This window comes from Passer montanus, unplaced genomic scaffold (assembly GCF_014805655.1).
Source record: "Passer montanus isolate IOZ18808 unplaced genomic scaffold, ASM1480565v1 scaffold10, whole genome shotgun sequence".
Classification (NCBI taxonomy): Eukaryota; Metazoa; Chordata; class Aves; order Passeriformes; family Passeridae; genus Passer; species Passer montanus.
In genome coordinates, this window is record NW_024356505.1 from 7,138,271 (window position 1) to 7,158,366 (window position 20,096).

Sequence of the window (20,096 nt, forward strand, 5' to 3'; positions counted from 1 at the left end):
ATGATGCTATATGTCACTGTGACACCCAGAAAACTACACAGATTTCAGGAAGAAAATACAAATGTATAGAACACTAATTTATTTTTATGTATTACTATCCCCTGCCCTATTTTTTAAAAAAAGAAAGCTAATTGTATCCAAAAGATTCAGTGTAGGGATGAAAAACAGATCAGAACTGTCTCAGATAGGCAGTATTTAGTGATACTTAGCATTGAAAAACATTAACAAATAATACTCTTAAAGTATCCCTCAGTTTTTTTCTAACAATGTTTATGTGATTTGTATAAGATTTTTGTGCATTTCTAGTAGGAACGTTTCTTCACGGGAACATTCACAAAGATAAAAATTGCATGATACTTTATTGTAATTTATTATAGGAGAGTTTTTATGTTAAAAGCTATGCCAGCACATTTTCAGCAATACAAAGCTCACTTTAGATTCATCTGCAAATAGAAATATTGCCATCTGACCTCAGTATATAGTCAAATGAATTATGAATATTTTATATCAAATATCTGTTTGAGAGACTCCAGTTGAACTAATACCTTCCAAATCACAAAGATAAGAAGAAATCATGATAATTATAAATTGTTAGTCCTTTCTAGATGCTCACAGCAATAGATGGTTAATGCTGTCAGAGAATGTTTGCCATCATGAATAAGTTAATCTTTTAAAAAAATCTTTGTGAGGTGCCTTTGATGGACAGATTTCCAGTTTTGCAAGTTTTTCTGTCTCTGTAGCCATTCTCTGTTCTAGTAAATAATGTAGGGAGCTGAATGTAGTAGTAAATTAGTTAAGGTAATAGTGATGGTTTGTCTGAAAGAAATTGCACAGTTTTTGAAAACTGTTGGTATAATATAAGTATGGCAGCTCTAGCAGGTATCAAAAATTTCTTGCAAGTTCAAGGGTCTTTCAGAAAAAAATGAGCTTTCCTCATTGATACTGTTTTTACTGAGTCAGATCTGTTCACAGGGAAGGAGAATGTTTCAGAAAGTAATTATTATTTGTAATGAACTGTGGAAAGTGTTGGACTGTGCTAACAGATTTGCTTGAACTCAATTTCATTTACTGGACCTAACATCCTGGGAAGCTTCCATGGCCCCCAGAAAAGTAAGAGTTTCAGCTGTGCTAGAATATTAAACTAGACCTATTCTAATTAAGGTAACTGCCAAATAATTTGGGACAGTTGTGTTTAATGACTCCACTCATTTCAAAAGCGAGTTAAATGCTCTTTAAAAATCTTAAAACTGATCATCAGCAGTGCAGTCAAACTGGCAGCCGGTTGGGCATTGGGTCTAGGCTGGAGGCAGCATGATCCAGTGATAGTGAAGGATTTAGCTGTTTGGGTTGCAGATTATATTTAAATAGATGTTCCCTGTACCTTTGCCAGAAGGGACAATGAATATCATGGAAATATGAGCTTAGGTGACTGGATAATTTCAATTGCATTGGCGTCATGTGGGGTGTCCCACCTATGGGAAAATGCATCTGCAGGAGGGAATGCAGTGCTGCAGGTCTCATCGTGTTAGAGAAGCTCTGAACACCTGTGGGGCTAGACTCCATCATTCCCTTGTCCGCCTCAGCTTTGATGGTTTCCATAGAAAGGCTCAGGAATCATCAGGCAATGAAAGTTACCTTTTTTTTTTTTTTTCCCAGGAAGTGTTTTAACACCACAAACCTCTTTTCTATAAGCTTAGCATGCAGCTTTCTACTTCAAACACGTACAGTGGTTATTGTTCTTGTTAATTTCTGCTACCAAGTCATTTATGCCAATAAGGATAATGTGACATTCTTGAGTCAACTGGACTGTTTAGCTCTATACACTCCTATGCCTAAAATAATTCCCTCTTAGGTTTACATTTGCAAGGAATTCATCTATGTGTGTAGGATGGTGGCTTGCCAGCTTTCCAGTACAAGTTTGTAGAAAAACTCTTAATTCACAATAGTCCTATTTTTATTTTAGTTTTATTTACTTTCCTGGGAGCCACTACTCCAATGCCTTGTTGAACTCCTTTTTTGCCTCATTAAGGCACATTATTGGCAATATCATTAAAAAAATCAAGACAATTCATTGAATAGTTTAGTAGTTTGTAGTGATTCTCCTTCAGCTAAGAGACTGCATTAGTTAAGCAGAAGAGCAGCAATAAGAAAAGTCTGGGGTTTCTTATCTTCCCCACCTCCCTCACCCCCACCCCCTCACTAGCAGAGGAGGCTTAACATTTTTCTTAGAGCATCATCTCATACAGCTCTGTTGAAGTTTCTGACCACAAATCATATCAAGCTATCATTTCTGTGGGTTTGTAGCTCAGCCAGAAAAAGCTGCATGTGGGAGAAGTTCATTTCTAGTCTGCGGGATTTTTGACATTTGCAGTTGTGTGTCTGGAGCTACTGAATGGACGTGTATTAAAATTGTATATGGGTAATAGTTTCTAGTGACAAGGAAACTGTAATTTGTAATTACAAAGTTGGTTTGACCTTTGAAAGTGAAAAGGCCAAATAACATTATACCACTATAATATATAGCAAATTTGAAATTTATGATGAATTTTAGGGGTAAAGAGATAAAATCTTGTACTAAATTGTGTCCAATAAGAGGTCATTCCCCATGCTGTTAGAGCAAAACCATGAAATTAGGCAAATATTCTCAAAAATAAATTTCCATGAAAAAAATTTGAAGAGTTTTTAGTTCCCATGGGTGTGTATAGGCATTTACTGCTTTACATGAGTTTTTCAGCGTGTGATAGCTCTAAGAAATAGCTCATGCCAACTTTTCCTAGCTTTCAGTGAGCAGAAGGAATCCTGAAATCATGTGATGTGGTAAACCTAACACAAGGGGCTTTCTAGTTGTACTTTTTTTAAATTTTATTTTTTTATTTGGGCTAAAACCAACTTGTTTACATCTGCAGACGAAGTTGTAGGGAAACACTGAAGGGCCTTATAAATGCAAGAAATGGATATTTTGTGGGAACCAAATTCTCAGCAAGTGGTCTATTTATTTCAGGCTGTCAGACACTGAATTATTTTTTTTTTCAGTCTTGTTTTGCTGTTCTTAGGGTTCCATCAGTCTTGGTAGTCTGACTTTACCAATTTAGTAGCATGACCAGGCATGGTCTTGGCAATGCTCTACATAAATATGTTGAAAAGTGCCCAGTGTAGCAACCTAAAGATGAACTCTGCATTACTTTATTTTGTATCCCTGCTGCAATCCCAAGGCTACAGGCAACCTCTAGAACTTCATAAGAGTTCTGTTAATAGAGTTGGTGCTTGACCTTGGACACAGAGATTTATTTTACTTTCACAAATTTTGGAACTGCAAATACTCATGTAGCTGAACACCTGCTTCATTGGATGCTTTCTGTGAACTTAAATCGTCAGTTAAGTGAGAAATAAAATGTAAATTTTTTTGCCATGTGGTAGAAACAGAACTACATACCAACATGAAACAGCTGTCTGTGCTCTAGGTTTTGTCAATGTACTTTAAGTATTTAGCTGTCTGCAGAGTGTAATAAAGAAATCCTATCACTCCCTTTAAATTTTATCTATATTTAGACAAATTACATATACTGCCCAAGTCCAAGTGAAACAGAATAGCCAGAAATACAGGTTTGGGGAGTCTTTCCTTAGACGGTAAATCAAGTCTTTCTGTAAAGCAGAAACAAAGGCAACAGATTTGTGAAGCTACAGACATCCTGTGCTCAACTTTAGAGGAGCAGAAGCCGTAAGGTCCCAGCCTAATGCAGAAATGTGGACGACAGAACTGTGCCAGCATCAGCACTTTAAGGCTGAAGAAGATTGTACAGATCTTGAATTTTGTCATGGTTTGGCCAACACTGCTGATATTTTCTCAGAGTTTCAGGTTAACACGCCCAAAACATTCTGCTGTGAATCAGGTGATTTATGTTGAGTTGCAACTCCAGATCTGTAAAATTGGCTTGAGCTTAGGCTCTGGAATGCAACCCTTATACAAGCAAGCTGTGTTTGGTTTCAGGTTTCTTAGAGGCTTGCATGCAAAATTGCCTCATTACTTGAATTGCTACTTCTAATTAAGCAGATTCAGTATGCTGCAATAATTGTCCTTCAGTATTTCAGCTCAAACTAATACCCAGTATAGCTCTCCTTAAGCCACTGGAATCATATAGAGACACATTGTCTTCTCAACACACTGTCTTTTTTTAGTAAGGTTATGGGAGTTTTTCGGTGCCATTTCCAGATACATGAAGCATCATCTTGTCACAGGAAGTATTTTCTTGTCACTGGGATAATTCTGATTTTTTTTAAAATAATGTCAGAAAGAAGGGATGGGCATCTTCTTGCATATTTGGCAATATACTTAGAGTATCTTTATTTTCATCTGCTGTTTATAGTTTCATCATGTATTTCTCTTCTGTATCTTGGTACTTTGTGGGTTTGTTTTGTTTTTAAAGAAAACAGTGACAAATTCTGGATTATACAAGCAAACTCTCTTGTATATAGTGATGTGGGTTGTGTATATGGGGTTTTGATTAATCCTTCAAATTCAGAACCCTTGGTAAATTTTTAATTCCTTTTTAGTAGAATAGCAGATCTCTTTGTTTAAAACTCCTTATTATGGAATGTTTAGTCAGATGTTTAGTCAGATGGAATCACACAAATACGATGGACCCCACTCTTGCATGCACTTCTGATTTAAAAAATAATTAACTTTTCTGACATTGTTTCACTGATTTGAGGGATTGGAATAGTTAAGTATGTGCAAAAGTATTTGTAGGATTGAAGTTTGTCTGTGGCTTAGCAAATCCTTTCATTTCTATAGCAATCTGACAATCGGTTGGCTCACTTCACTGGTTTAATATAATTTCATTCGTGGAAAATGTATTGTGAGATTACCTCTTATGGAAAGCAAAGATGATTACGGTATGTGAGGCTCTCTTCACTCCTTAGCAGCGGAGTGGGAGGATGGGAGGAGGGATCTAGCTTGTCAACACATGGTTCTGTTAAGGCTCTTTGCTCTTGCGTTGTCCTCCTTGCTTCTTACGTTTTGTAAGGTTCTTCTGATCAGATTGAAATCCCAAATTCATTAAAATTCAAAGGTGTTAGTTTTTGTAGAGGGGGTGACATGCTCATCTCAAGTTATAAACCCACATTGAGAAATTACCTGAAACACTTGACACAAAATTCAATTAGATAAAAGCCTGCTGGCTAAATTTAGGCATTACTTCTCTGTTTTAATCTGAAAAAGTAATAAAAATATTAGAAATATGTCAAATGCTGTGATGCAAAAAAGTTGAATTTGATTAGGTCTTCATTCCATATAATTGAAGCAAAGCAATGCAATGCTTGACATGGATGACAGCAAATACATATATACTTATATATATACACACATATATAGAGATATATACATAGATATGTACATATACATATACATATATATACACACACATATGTACATATAACATACTCAATAACATCTGGAATTATAATAGATAGTCTTAAAATTGTGAAGCTGCAAGATCCTGATCCTTCTGATCTACATGAATTACCAGAAAAGTGTACGCCGGAATTTTTCTCCTCTTGGTACTGTGTTCTATTTTATCATGGTTACAAGGCTTGGTAGAAATGCCTTTAAAAGCCCCACATTTTCTTTAGTATCTCTCAAATAATTGTGTAATGCAACAGAATCAAAGTTATTTTGTTAATTTTATTTTATTTTTCCACTCCAACAGAGAAAGCCTTAAAAATAAAATAAAACATAGCTGAGAGTTTTTTTCCCTGTGGAATAAATTTTAGTGTCTTATGCCCAAGGCTTGATTTTTTAGAACACCTTAGAAAGAGGGTAGATGAGAAATAGCCTTTGACTAAAAGAAATTGAAATGTTTGAGGTGGGTTGCTTTCATACTAGGCCTGTTTCAATATATATTTACACTTAGTTCAAGAAATGCTGAGTTATACACCATTAATAACTATGGGGGTAAAATCAGTGAATGCCTAATTTGATTTTTGATAGACACAATGTGAAATCTTAAGTTATATAGGGCTAGAAGTAACTATTTTGACTAGTGAGATTGTGTGAGCAAGCATGGCTCTCTCTAAAATGTCATTTAAATGTTTTATAACATTTTCTGTGTTTGGTTCCTGGAACAGGGGCTACAAAATTTTAAGATGACTTGATACACAAGCTTGATATACAAACTATGTTGTGGCTTGGACCACAACATAGCCAGGCTGACTGAAGAACAGTCCAGGAAAGGTACTATTACTTGAGACTTTATAATATTTTTTTTTATTTTGAGAGGGTTTCAGGCTGTTTCTGGCCTATGTAAAAATGCAGATGAATAGTATTTGTCCCTTCAACCATGCCCTGGTATCTCTTAGCCATCAGTGAAATCTGCACATTGGTATGCAGACTGCTCCTTGCCACCTTTCATATCCCTGTGGGGGGTGGTTTTCGCCCTGGAGTTTTTGGGTTGTTTTTTTTTTCTTTTAGAATTTTGCCCATATCAAATGGTAACCAAGATACACAGGATACTGGTCTGAGACTTCTGTTTACAGCTACAAGCTGTGTGGTCGACTTAGAAAATCCTATAGCAAAATATGTATCAGAACCTATCAAAATTTCTTTTTGCATGAGGAAAAAGCTCTGAATAGAGTGAATAATCACATGTGGATTTTTCATGGAATAATTTTGTGTCATGTGATAGTAAAATGCACTTAAGGAACATCAGGATAGGTTATGGAAAAACTGAAAAGTCATAACTTCATACAGCTTAAAGAGATGTGTATGTATTACTAGGTTTGCATTTTTTGGCCCCGCAGTTTGTGCTGCTTTACAGAAAATTCTTATGTGTACTTGTGTAAGTGTAACTGGACTGTAATCATTAGAATTATCCACCAACAAGAACGATTTACATTAGCCAGGGGCAGGGATTCCCATTCATTAAATCTGTGGAGGACAAGCCTTTATCTATTTCCATAGATGCAGCTGGGAGCATCTGACATGTCATGGATTAGACAAATTGGGTTTGACATGCCTGTGTTTCTGGAAAATAGGACAAAAATTTCTTTTGTCCTTTGTGTCTTGTATGCAAAAGCAGTAGTGCTTTCCCCCCACCTATAGAAAATGACAGATAATTTTGCTTGCTTGAAAATATTTTTTTTAAATTATAGGTATTTTTTATGGAGAGATTTTTAAAAAAAAGACCTGCCAGTATTTTCACAAGTGTGTGGGGAAGGACAGTCAACCTAGTAAGTGCCCCATATTCCAGCTCTCAAGCATTTTCCTAGATCAGTCCCATCAGGTGTAAGCTTGCCAGAACTGAAGTTTGCATAGTCCTTTTTTATAAATAGCCATTTTGTTAGAACTTCTCCACTGTAAAAGAATGTATTCACTTCCCCAGAAAAACACTAGCCCTGAGGTCAACAGATTTTTGTGGGCTGCTGGAAACACAAGCTAAATTCCTCCGTGAAGTGAATACACATTTGCACAAATCTAAACTGCTCCAAAATGGTATCATTGTGCAAGTCTTCCCAGTCAGTCAGCAGCCCAACTACTGGGACACTCCCCTGAGGTGCTGAGGACAGAGCAGGCTTCAATATGGGCCTTTGATTAAAATACAGACCTTGATTTCTTTCAATTTTTGAAACTTTTAAAAGAATTTGTTTTTACATGATGTGTAAAAGTGTAGTTTCCATGTAGATCTGAAGAGAAGATCAATTCTGACAGAGCTTTGCAACATGAAACAGCTGGATTTTTGCCATTTTCCCTTCTTGTCCATAAGCAATCACATCTTGAAGCAAAACATCAGCCAAATTAGCACAGAGGAATAGATTAATTATCATTAACTTTACCATGGCATGTGCAAACCCACAGCCTGATTCAAAGATTATTAAAAAATAGTTTCAAACTGGTCCTTTATGACAGGGAATAAAAAGGTTTATAGAAGTGAATTCAATATAGTCTGTTTTGTTTTGTTTTGTTTTCCCTGTTGCAGAAGGGTCATGACTAGGATCTGTTAGTGACAATGAAGGTACCCTGCTTGGATAGTGGAGTCAGTCCTTTGGAATTTGTACTTTCTCTTATCTTTCTTTTTTTTCTTTCATTGCAGTTATGTATGGAGAAGCACAATTGCACAATTTCTTGATGAAAATAAAAACATTTACTCACCAGGATATACTGTGAATTAACACCTAGTTCTGTGTTTCAGCATATCATATGACACATGTTTATCTCTGTTTAAGAAAGGGGGAAAAAAAAAGAGTAAAATCATTTGAATTGCAGAAGGGCAGCATGTGATTGCGGTAAATGATGTTTGGCAAAGATGTAATTTGTAGATACCATAGAGTTACACAATTACTACTATTTAAGTATGCTATAACATGTCCTATTTAAGCTTTATTAAAATTAAATCTGTGACTGGATATAGAATTTCCAGGAGACAACAGTTTAATTGATTCTGGCCAAGTTTCAAATTTCCTGCATTGATTTCCAACATCCCATTATTTTAATTCCAGTCTTGTTTTGCCTTCTGCTGTCTTACTTCCCCTTCTTTCCCCTCCACTTTTCCCTCTTCCAAACTTGATGTGAACTCCTTGCCCTTAGCATTTTCTTCAGGGTTTTGTGCTCTGTCAGCACCAGCTCTCCTTCATGGCTCCCTTGCTGAACTCAAAGCTCTGTCCTGCAGTGCAGAACTGCTGATAGTTTGCATCCCTAGCTTTTTACAGACAGATGAAGAATGGCTGACCAGTTTATCGGGACAGCAAAAAGATTCCTAGCAAGTCAGGAGTGATCTGCAAATTCCTGGTGAATTCCTCATCTCTTCATGCTGGAAGGCTGCTCTGTTGTTAGTGGTCATGCTTTTGCCTTGTGTGAGTGTTCAACTTGAATCTGAACTTTCCTGCAGTGGTGCAAGAAAGCAAAGTCTGATGGCACAGCTCCAGTAAGAGGCAAGCTGATCTCTGTTACTTAATGTAGAGGGGAGTGACGCTAATCTAATCTTCAAGTACTTGGGTACTTAGCAGAAGATATAGATATTTTTCTCTGCCCAGTACAACAATTTACTTTTTTTTCTTTTATAATTACCTGCTGATGAAAATCCAAGGTATAGTCATGAGTGACATAGTGAATATGTGATTTCAGATGGCACAAAATTCTGCCCTAGGAAGATTCAAACTTAACAGTTAACTAAATATTTTATCCCTCTCTTCCCCTGTCTCTGTGGGGACAGCAAACTGCCAAGCACTGTCTGCTTTTTCTTTGCTTCTCAATACAAAACATAGGTTGCCTGCTAGGAAAGCTTCAATTTTGCATCAACTTATTTTTCCAGAAACTCTCGGCCACAGAGCCTCAGGCTCTTGCTTTTTGCACAAACAGCTGTATCTCCTGAGGACTGAACTTGTTTCATTTCAATGAAGTATAGTAGAAGTTTATGAAAAGTAATGGGTTGGGGTTTAGAGGCAATTGGGCCATGTGATCTAATAGGCTTTTTTCCTAGCTTTACATCCTGAGAAACAAAGATATTTGTGTTTGCTGTTTTGGCTTAATTTTCTTTAAGACTATCAGGTATTTCATTCAGAGTGGGAGTTATTTCATTGTTGGAAGAAGTTCCTGAGCCAAATAACTTGAAGTGTTTTTAATTTAGAAATACATACCTACAGGAAAAATGACGCTATGATGTATAATTTATCTTGACAAGTATCTTTCAAACCACCATGTACTGAAAAGTTCTTTATATCCAGGAGCCCATTCTGTAAAACGTACTTCTCTCTATTGTGGCTCTGGTCACTGTCCATTACTAAATTTTTAAAATTACTAATTTTTCCACTTATCCTTTTACCTACCTATGAAAGATCATAAACCTAATAATTTTAAACACATATGTGTTGGGGCATTTTTTATGAATGAAAATTTTTGAGACTGTGGTAGGGTCTGATGTATTGTGCAAGCATTTATGCCGTTACGCATGGGAAAGAAAAATGACAAATGTGATTTTATTTCAATAAGTATGTGTTTTTGTCACATACATATGCATAGGTAGACCTGTCTGTGCAACTCTGTGAGGTTTATTCAGGAGGGAATCATGGTCCAGGCTATGCGACACTGGCGTAGGTTGACAGAGATATTTTCATGTCCATTTTTGCTGCCTGTGAGACCAACAGCCAAGTGCATGTGCAAAACCATAGACTTTCCGCCACTTCTTTTCATCAACGCACCTCTCTCCTTCCTTTCCTTCTACTCCCTCTATGGAGCTAGCTTTGACTTTGCTCTTTTGGCTTGAATTCTGCCATCCCTCTCCTAACTTCATCACTTTCTGAAGTAGATCTGCCTGTTATTCAGTAAAGCAATAGAGGTTTGACAGCTAGCAGAAGAGTGAAGTGGTACCCTGGAAATATGCAGTAACTTGTCATTAAGTTCCACTTACTTTGCACTATGCAGTTACAAATGTGTAAAAGTGCTTTCCGGTGAATTATTAATGCTAAATGGAATTATTAGTGCTGAAGAGAAGATGCATTGCTACACAGAACTATTTTCATAGAGTTTACTAGTGGAGTGTGTCCATTTCATGGCATTAGTTACATATTCTTCTCAGTCGTGTGCTTGGTTCATTTCAAGTAAAGACACCAGAAATTAATAGTTATTTCTTCCCCAAGCATGCTTTTGAAAAATGGCACTTTTAGAGCTGATAATATATTCATCATATTCAATATATTCATAAAAATGAAACATTCTTTGAAAATCTGTTTGCAATACAGTGTTCTTCTGATTATTAATCCTTGGAAATTTGTGCTCATTATACCATAAACATGACCTTTATAAAACCATCAGAAAAATCCAACTGCAGAATATGCCAGGTCAAAGACTTTTTAAAATGTCAAAAAGCATAAAGCTTTAAAATTAATGTGATTTTTATAATACTTGGCTGATGCTTGTATTTTTGCTTAGCTAATTTATTTATGGTGGGGTTTTTTTGAGCCTTTGTGGTTAGGATCTACCAGGAGAATGTGAGCTCAGGGGAGCACACTTTGGGATGTGTGGGGCCTTCAGCACTTTCTTGTGGTCCAAATTTTAGATTCAGTTATTTTGTAGTCATTTTTGCTGAACATGATCTGATAAGATCCAGTATCTCTCCAATAAAGGCTACAAACCATATACTGACCCACTGGTTAGGAAACCTACATGATGTGTCAGTAAATAATGGTGCAGTCAGTTCAACAGTGTCACAAAATATGTTTGTAGGATGAAAGGTGTCGAGAAACACCGTGTACGCAGCTTTGGGGAAATGCACATTTGTAACACTGTGACCTTTTTCTAACTTCATCGAGGTGTAGTGCTCCTTTGAAAACACCCATGCTTCCCACCCTAGCTTGAGTCTGAAAGTAAATCTTTCTGCTGCAGGCTAGAAATCATGCTAGGGTAGCTGCTTTATGTGGCAATAACTAGCCAAGATCATCATGAAAAGAAAAAGGAAAACCTGTTTTTTATACAGAATCACAGAATCAGTCAGGTCAGAAGGGAACACAGTGGGTCATCTGGTCCAGAGCACGTGGCACAGGACTGCATCTGGATTGTTCTTGAGTATCTCTGGCGAGGGAGACTCTACAACCTCTGAAAAGTCTGTTCCAGGGCTCAATCACCCAGACAGTAAAAAAGTTCCTCATGTTCACCTGGAACTTGCTGTGCATCGGTTTCTACCCATTGCCCCCTGTCCTATTACTTGGCACCACTGAGAGGAACCCAGCTTCATCCTATTGACACCCTCCCTTCCAACACTTATTTACATTGAGGTCCCTTCTAAGCCATCTGACTCTGTACATTTCTAGCTCACTCTGTGCAAGGCAGGCATTTAGCTTCCTTGGATTCATTTTCTTACCAAAGAAAGTACAAAGCAGTACAAAACGTGAGATGTATGGGAAGAAATTGTAAAACAGAGCTGGGGATATATAGTTTGCCAAAAGAAAATAGAATCAGAATCATTAGTGCATCTTTAGACTCATTGGTGAACTCCTCTTCCCTCTAGCATTTATGGCACCAAAGGAAGAGCAAGTTTTGACATTGTCTGTGAGATCATTCAAGTCTAAGTGAAAGCACATTCTGTTTGCTATTAGCCTACAACCAAGAGAGGATATTACAGTGCTCAGAGCACTAAATTTGGGGACCTTGAGGTCAGCTCCTTTGTCTGCCACAGATTCCTGTGCAAGCTTTGAGAAGCAGGCTTTTCCTGTCTGTCCTAGGTAGGTTGGTTCCTAGCTGAAAAATTGGGATAATCTCTTGCCAGGCAAAAGTGTCCGGAGAATTAACACCAGAATTTCATACAGAAAAAAATCAGCCTGCTGGGTATTTTTTTATTTTTTGGTAAGGCATATAGAAATTAAAAACTCCTCCCTTCTAAAGAGGGAGGAGAGCTGAGGTTCATGGATATTCTAGTTTATCTTCTCCAAAATCATGACTTCTAGTCTTGGGCTTTCTGGTTCTCTGGTAGTTGGGATGTTTAGTACTTGGTATGGGCAGCTGGTAAGAAGCATGCTGACCAAATTGGACAATTTCTAGTTGTTTCCTTATACTAGAAACAGAAAGAACTTTACAGAAAGTGGGACATTCATTTTGGATCATTTAACTTTCAGTTATCCAACAGTTTCCAATAGGAAAAAAAAATCCAAATTTGTCTGACCAACTGCAATAAAAGCCCAAAGGACTCTGAAGAGCTCAATTAGGTAGGTCATGTTGCTAAAATAAAAAGCTAAGTCTCTGCCCCTGTACAATTTGAAATCCATATAAGATGTGGCCCATAGTGGGTTAGACAAATTCCTTGCTTGGAAATGTTAGGTACTGAAGTTCAGGTCATGGTTTTTCAGTAGCTGTTATGTAAATATCCAAAACACAACATGCCAGTATTTTATTCAGCAGAGTGTTTCCTGGGGTCCATAGCATATTTTAGATATGGGGCAAAAGAGCTGATACTTTGTGGGGTTAATGGGGGCTCTGACATTAATTAGCCCTGAGGCCTGAGGGGAGTGAGATCTGCACAGTGCTGATACTTCAGTCCCACTCAGTCAGAACTGGGCTTCATTGTCTGCAAGGTGGGCCCACCTTCCTGTAATGCAGATGATAAAGGAACAGGAGGGAAAAAGGTAGCAAAATGGGAGCAGAAACCTTTGTTTAGCAAAGTAAAGTTAAAAATGACAGGAGGTAATGGGTATCAGACTACATATGGAAATTTGCCTCTGCCTTTTCCCAGTCCAGCATCATAATAGTAGTTTCACATGTTTCTACAATGAAAAGAGAAATTTACTCCCCTGTACACCTAGAGGAGTACATTTTCCAATCAAAATTATTGGGATCTATGATCTTATGTGTTTCAAAATGCTAGTATGTGTGAAAGAAAAGACTTGAAAAAACACTGCATGCTGCATAGCTGCAGGCTTCTAAAAGTAATAATAATAATAAAAAGAATTCTTTTTCTAAACTAGCTCACTTTGCAGGAACCAGAGAATAAATATTTTCTCTAGAAAAAATAATACTTTGAATAGCAGCAAATGACCAGAGTTGATTCAAACTTTCCAGGTGAACAGTATATGTGCTGAAAAATGCTGTCTATAAATAAACAGTGGGTACTGATCTGTGCCAATCTGAAAAAAAAAGGAAGAGAAGAAAATATTTTTGTAATGAGTCACTTTGAGTTGTTTGGATCTGGATGTTTGAATTTTGCCAATATTTAAATAATAAAAACAGTTAGGTGTATCTAAGTAGGAGCTATAGGGTGTCATTTTAGGTGAAAGAAGAGTTTCAGCTGACACAATGGTGGGGTTTTCCCCCCCTTAATTGTCACGATTTTTTTGGTTTGGCCAGTGAACTGAAAAATCAATTACTGACAGATCTTCACAGCTGAGACAGTGTTGCATTCATGCTCTTCAAAGTGAATAGCCACTGCTAGCATTGCTAACAGCAAAACCTGTGAAAGAAGAGCTTGTGTGGCCACAGAGTGTACTTGATCCTCAAGCTGTCTCAGGAGAACCAGCAGGACTGAGGATGGTGTGGTTGGAGTCTCATTTTGAAGGCTCTTCTTTTCAACTGGGCTTCAATTATTTAATACAGTTGGATTTTTTTTTCTTTCTTTTCCGGACCTAAGAGTGATAGTACGTAAAAGTATTGTGTTTAAATGTGGCTATCATATTTTTTTTTAAAAAATTGAATTTATTAAATAATGAAAGCACTCTCCAAAAAGAGTATATGAACAATACAGAATTTGAAAGCAGTTTAAGGTTCTTATTTCCCATTCTAAAAGAAATAATTTTTAAAAATAATCAAACCACTCAAAATTATAAAAAAACCCTTTCAAGAAGCTGAGTTCTAAGATTATAAATGGTCAGAAAACAGATTTTCTGAGCTCTAAATTCTCTATTCACATAATTTGTTTACATGTAATCTCCTTTCAGTTCTTAGGTAATAATATATAGCCTACAAAAAAGAAATATTCAAAATCAAAAGTTTATCTCTGTACACACATGAAAGATACAGGTTGCACGTTAGCTAACTTTCTGTTTGCCGAGTTCATATTTTAGCCACTTTATTACAACAACTACAACTAAGTAGTTTGATGATTGAGTCTCATTTTTCCGTGCCTGGTTAGATCACTGATACTACTCATTCTGCAGCTGAATTTAACTTTAAGGAGATGATTCAGCAGTTTTTGAGAAAAGTATCTGTTGTAAAAATTAAGAGTATCATACAGTGATAAAAAGGAGTACCCTAGTGACTATGGACCATGACAAACTACATTAAACTAATTTCTAAAAACCACATCTACAATTCATGTCATATTTTCTCTGTTAGATCTCAGAGAAGTTTATTCTTTTCATTTTGGATATCTAAAAATTTTATGTTTTATCAGATTCTGTGAAAATATAAGTGTGATATCTGTTATTTTCGATCATGAAAGAGCATTATTCACCATGGATAGCCTGCTGTACTTAAATGCTTGTGTTTTTATTGTATTTTCAAAAAAATCCCTCCAAATATACCTTTCCTTTGGCCCACTGGCAAACTTGATTCATAACAAATTAAAAGTTCTAGCTAATATTGAACTATCCAAATGTAAGCTTATTAATATTTATAAGCTTGACCATGAGCTTCCTACACATCATTTCCCTTTTACACTTTAAAATAGCCTGGGCCATAGTTCTTGAAAAGTTTTCTATGAAAATTCCTGATTTTGCTCAGGCTATCTAGGTTATATTTTAATACTTAGTGCTTGTGTACTATTAGATATTAGGTTCCTGTGTAAAAGGTATTAATTACAGCTTTTGAAGCTCTTTTAAATCCTCCTAAAAGTCAACTTTTCAGTTGGAAATGTGTGGTACTTTCCCAGCTTCTCCACTGAGTCATACCAGCTGGAAGGTTCTTGAGCTGTTGCCAAGGCACAATCTGTGTATTTTTTTGACCTCAGAGAAGTTATAATGGAAGTATTAAGAGAGGTGTGAGATGGGTTGTAAAACATGGAAATATCCATATCTAAGAGAAACCACTTTATGATCCTGAAAACCAACTCAGACTCTAAGAAGGAAGGGAAAGGGTACATTAGTTGAGTGTCCTTGCTGTATTCAAAATAGCTGTTCGCATGGACAGAAGGAAAAACTTGCAAAGTAGTGAAGGAATGAAAATAAAATTCTGCAGAGATTTGCTTTTTCACTCAATGTTTCTGGTGGTAATAGTGATGGAAGAACTGCAAAAGATTTAGATTAATGGGGTATTAGTTTAGAGTTTCTGCCCAGTTTACATACCTCTAAGTTTCAAATGCATTGCAAAAAATTATCTACATTTTTGTGTCTGCAAAAGCTGAGCTAGATTCTTCCTTTGGAGAGACTATTTGATAATGCATCTTGTGATTCTTTTTCTGGAAATTAAATCTGCAGTTAAGTTTAAATTAGAGGGATTTGGAATGACGGCGTGCATGAGGAAAGACTGTGCAAAAAAGATGTAATATAACTTTCTCTATCGCCATGTCATAGAATATAACAATAAGTGGTTGCCAATTTGCTGAGCTGTTTGATAGGGAACCTGAAGAATGGGGATCTTGGCCTTCTTGAAAAACACTAAGGAAACTTGCTATTTATTGTCCTGTATTAAAAACCACCCTGGTTTATGATATATGTTTACTCTAGGGCTGTTTCATTTGGTTTCCTATGTATATATTCAGTCTTTGTGATTCTCTTAACCCAGATTTTAGGGTAAGTACTTACAGCTGTTTATAATCTTTACCTAATACTGATCCAAGCAAAATTTCAGGTGAACTGGGCACAGAAATTTACATGGGAAACTTTCTTTTCAGTAACTGCTATTTCATTGAAAGCAAAAATTTCCCCAGAATGTGTTAATTTTTTGCAAAGAATTGTCACCAAAAAAATTTGTGAAGATTAAAATGTAAGCATTTTTAGTGACACATGGTTTCTTATTTTTAGAATTATTCTCATTTTAAAATCTATTTTCAGTTCCACAGTGAAACATAGTCTCTAAAGTCAAAATGGGTTAGAGTTGAAGCAGGGGAAATGACAGACACCAGTATTTGTTTCCATTCATACTCAAAAAAAAAAAAAAAAAAGCCAATTCCTCATGGAATGGATAATTTGAGGCATAACGAGCAGGAATCCACTCTTCATCTGTTTCTGTCATATTCACTTCATTTGGGCAAGAAAGGTTTTGTCCTGATTAAGCTCACTTTACCAGTGATTTCAGGAGAACCCACCTGATTGGGATGTGTCACCAAGAGCATGAACCTTATGTTGCTCACATGCCTTTGTAGCACGTGGGCTGTCTGTGCCCAGAACATGGTGTTGTATTTCCAACCAGATTACCCAGTAGTAGGGCAAAATGTCTAGTTCCAGCTGGAGAAACAGAACTGTATCCCTGTGCAAAAATGAGCTGTTTGATTGACACTGGAGGAGTTCTCAAAAACAGGATCAATGTGATATAGGAAGGGGCAAAGGTTTGTTGCAAGATTTTCCCCAAACTTGTGTGCTCACACTTACTGTAGATGTATAGCCAGTGTCTCTGTCCAAGAGATTATCTTGCCTATGATTTAAATTATTTGAAAATTAAAGAAACAAATGACTACTTCAAACTTGGGGAAAAATGCTAAACTTCTAAGTAGTATTATTCTTGGTCTCCTTACAAAGAGAATTAAAGTAACAATATTGATGTGAATTTTTTCAAATGTATGAACATTCATCTCCCATTTAGAATCTGATTCTTATCCTCTTTAGAAAGACATGAGACTTTAACTTGTAAAACTGGAATTAGAAAATACTGTATTATCCTGCCATTTTAAGGTGTAGCATGCTCCTCATAAAGACAAGGTTATCTATGTGAACTTCAGGTAATGAGTGTTAAGCGCAGGCTGTGGACAAAACCTATCAGTGTTGTGGCATTTTATCCTAGTTTTATTGGTCAGTGTTATCCAAACCTTGCTGTTAGAAAGCTTGTAAAAAGGATGACATTAAACCTTCACCCTCATTGTGTGTTGATCAGCAGTGCTGCATCTGCTCAGGGAATGCTATGGAGGTCTTTGTGGAGAAACTCATCCTACACAGTACTAAAACTGACATAGGCAAATGTTATGGTTCTTCATTGTAATCCAATGTTCCATAACGCTTGGAATTTGTCTGTGTGTACTTTTCAAGATCTCTTCTCAGTGGTCTTCTACCCTTCTCCATCCCTCTGCTAATGGATTAGGTGTGAAATAGTTAATGCTGGCATTCTCAAAGGTTGCCCAAGCTAAGCTGAGTCACAAAAATGGTTGCCATTGGTTCAGTTTTTCTGTTGCAGATTCTAGACTACAACTCTGTGTATGTTAAATTGAAAGAGAAGTAATTTTTGCAGCCATAAATATTAGAGAAGTTCTTAAGCAAAGACTCAGATTTCATGATGCCTCTCACATGCTCCATCATTTAGAGACATGTCTGACACTATTGAAAAAACAGAGATCAGCTGTACTCCTGAACATACTAATTTTCTGTGCCACTGTAGCCAGGACTGTGGTAGATTTTAGACTCTGTTCCAGAGGCTCTGAGTCCCAGCCAAGGTCCTGCAGAGCTGGCTGGATTTTTCCATTTAAAGCTTGTTCCTGTCCCCAGATGGCTTTGCCTCACACTGGCTGGCAGCAGCAGGTGTGTGAGTGCCGAGTCATGCCACAGGAAAGGATCACAGAATAGAAATATTTCATCCTCCGTGGCTTGGTATCTCAGATGAGTTTGGGATAGCAGTGCTGTTGCTCTGGGTAATTCAAACCTGTGAAGCTCTTCTCTGTAGCACTGAGATAGTACAGCCAATGAGCTGTGTCCCCATGCACAGGTGACATTTCACAGTCCAGTTTGCATCTGTGAGTTACAGAATATTTGATTACACTAAAATTCTTTGCTATTGCCACGCAAATGTTCACCTTGAAATTTCTGTGCGATTCTGTACAATCTCAGGTGCAATCTGTATTTTTTTCCTTTGGTAAGCGTGACTTCTTCTTTTCATGATGTGTGAAAGTTTTATATAATTAAAGCTAAGTATTTCCAGCATTTTAAAAAGTACCTTTATGGGTCTTTCCTATTCTGAGGTAGTATGATTGGCATGTTCAACACTACATCATCATCATTCTGACCTGTTATATTTATTTTTACCATGTTTTTGTAACCATGTCGTGGGAATGTAACTATTGCCAAAGCAATGGCAATCAAATACTTGATAATTCTATGCTGCTTGAGCTCTGCTTTTCTGTTGCCTAGATCCTCAGCTGCTGCATTCAAAAACTTTTGGTTTCTTATACACTTACAGTGAGGTACAATGTAGAAACTACCCCAAAAATGACAGTTATTCTTGGGATTAAAAACTTTCATGAGACTACAGTGACCCCCTAATCCACTACCTTTAATTTAATAGTGATTCTTAGTGAAATGCTTCACAGAGGAGCTGAAAGTTGGCAAAAAATACAGTCTTCAAAATCTGGCTCCAGCTGATTTTATATCTAGAAGCACAACGTGGATGATCTACAACTGGTTAATTAAGTCTTATGTTTTTAGCCCTCAACTAGATGTGTAACATGACAAAACTTGATAGCAGATTTGCTGGCCAAATATGGAGAGATGTCATATATCTTCCTGACTACTTTATATTTGCACTCTTAAAGGATGCATGCAACTTGTCTAATAAAATGTCTGTATGTATGCGAGGGAAAAAAGAAGCAGATTTTGGATATCTCTCTCTGTTGATCTGTCTGCCTGTGTCCCTATTTTGTGAGTAGGGTAAAACTCCCCTTTCATTTTTTTTAATTGTTTCTTGGACTCTTACCAGCAGGTTTTTACAGTCTGTTGCCTGCCTCTCGGATTAGAAGAATACTGGCATATTTTAACAGTTTCCTAGGATCCAAATAGTCTTTAATTAACAGGGAATTGATGTTTTGGAGTGCAACCAATAAAGGAGACACTGAAAGCAGAGAATGAACTTGGATCCTTCCAGCTTGTAGCTGGCTGTGGCCAGGGGCAAACAAATAAGCAAAATAGGTTCCACTGCAAACAGGTAGTGCCTTATTGGTATGCAAGGGTATTTCTTCATTTACATTGCGTTCCCACAGAGCTGGTGGTCAGCTGGGAGGAGATTTCTGCTGCACAAAGTCTGAATCCTGAATCCAATAGCTCCACCCCTTACATAGAGCAGAAAGTGTTCATCGGTACCTTCCCATAAACAGAATTTCAGTGGCTCCTGAAACTGTTATTTTTAGATTTGTATTGATCAACTGTTGAGGCAGCAAGGTATGTTGGGTTTGTGAGGTTTAGGTTGAAACAGAATCCATTGGCTCCATGACTAGCTTTTAATTCAAAACCAGAAGTCTGCAAATAATGACTTTTGCTGAGCTGAACAGCAAGTTGTTCTTTATCTTTTTGAGTAATCTGCCTTTGTAGGGTTGAGCCAACAGGGTAGGGATGAAATTATAAGAGAATGAAACTAGCTGAAGTTCTCAAGGGAAGTTAGACATATGCTGAACTGTTGTTCCAGATTGTCCATGGAAATAAATGGTTTATAAGGTAATTCTAACCACGATAGACTGAAACATGAAACAATTGCTGGCAAAGAATTATAACCA

The 20,096-nt window shown here is 36.9% G+C and overlaps 1 protein-coding gene across 5 annotated transcripts in view; it reads left to right on the forward strand.

The window, feature by feature from the left end:
* Window positions 1–20,096, forward strand: part of ZNF385D (zinc finger protein 385D) — a 412,422-nt gene that overhangs the window by 262,656 nt on the left and 129,670 nt on the right. The gene's annotated exons all lie outside the window — the stretch shown is intronic.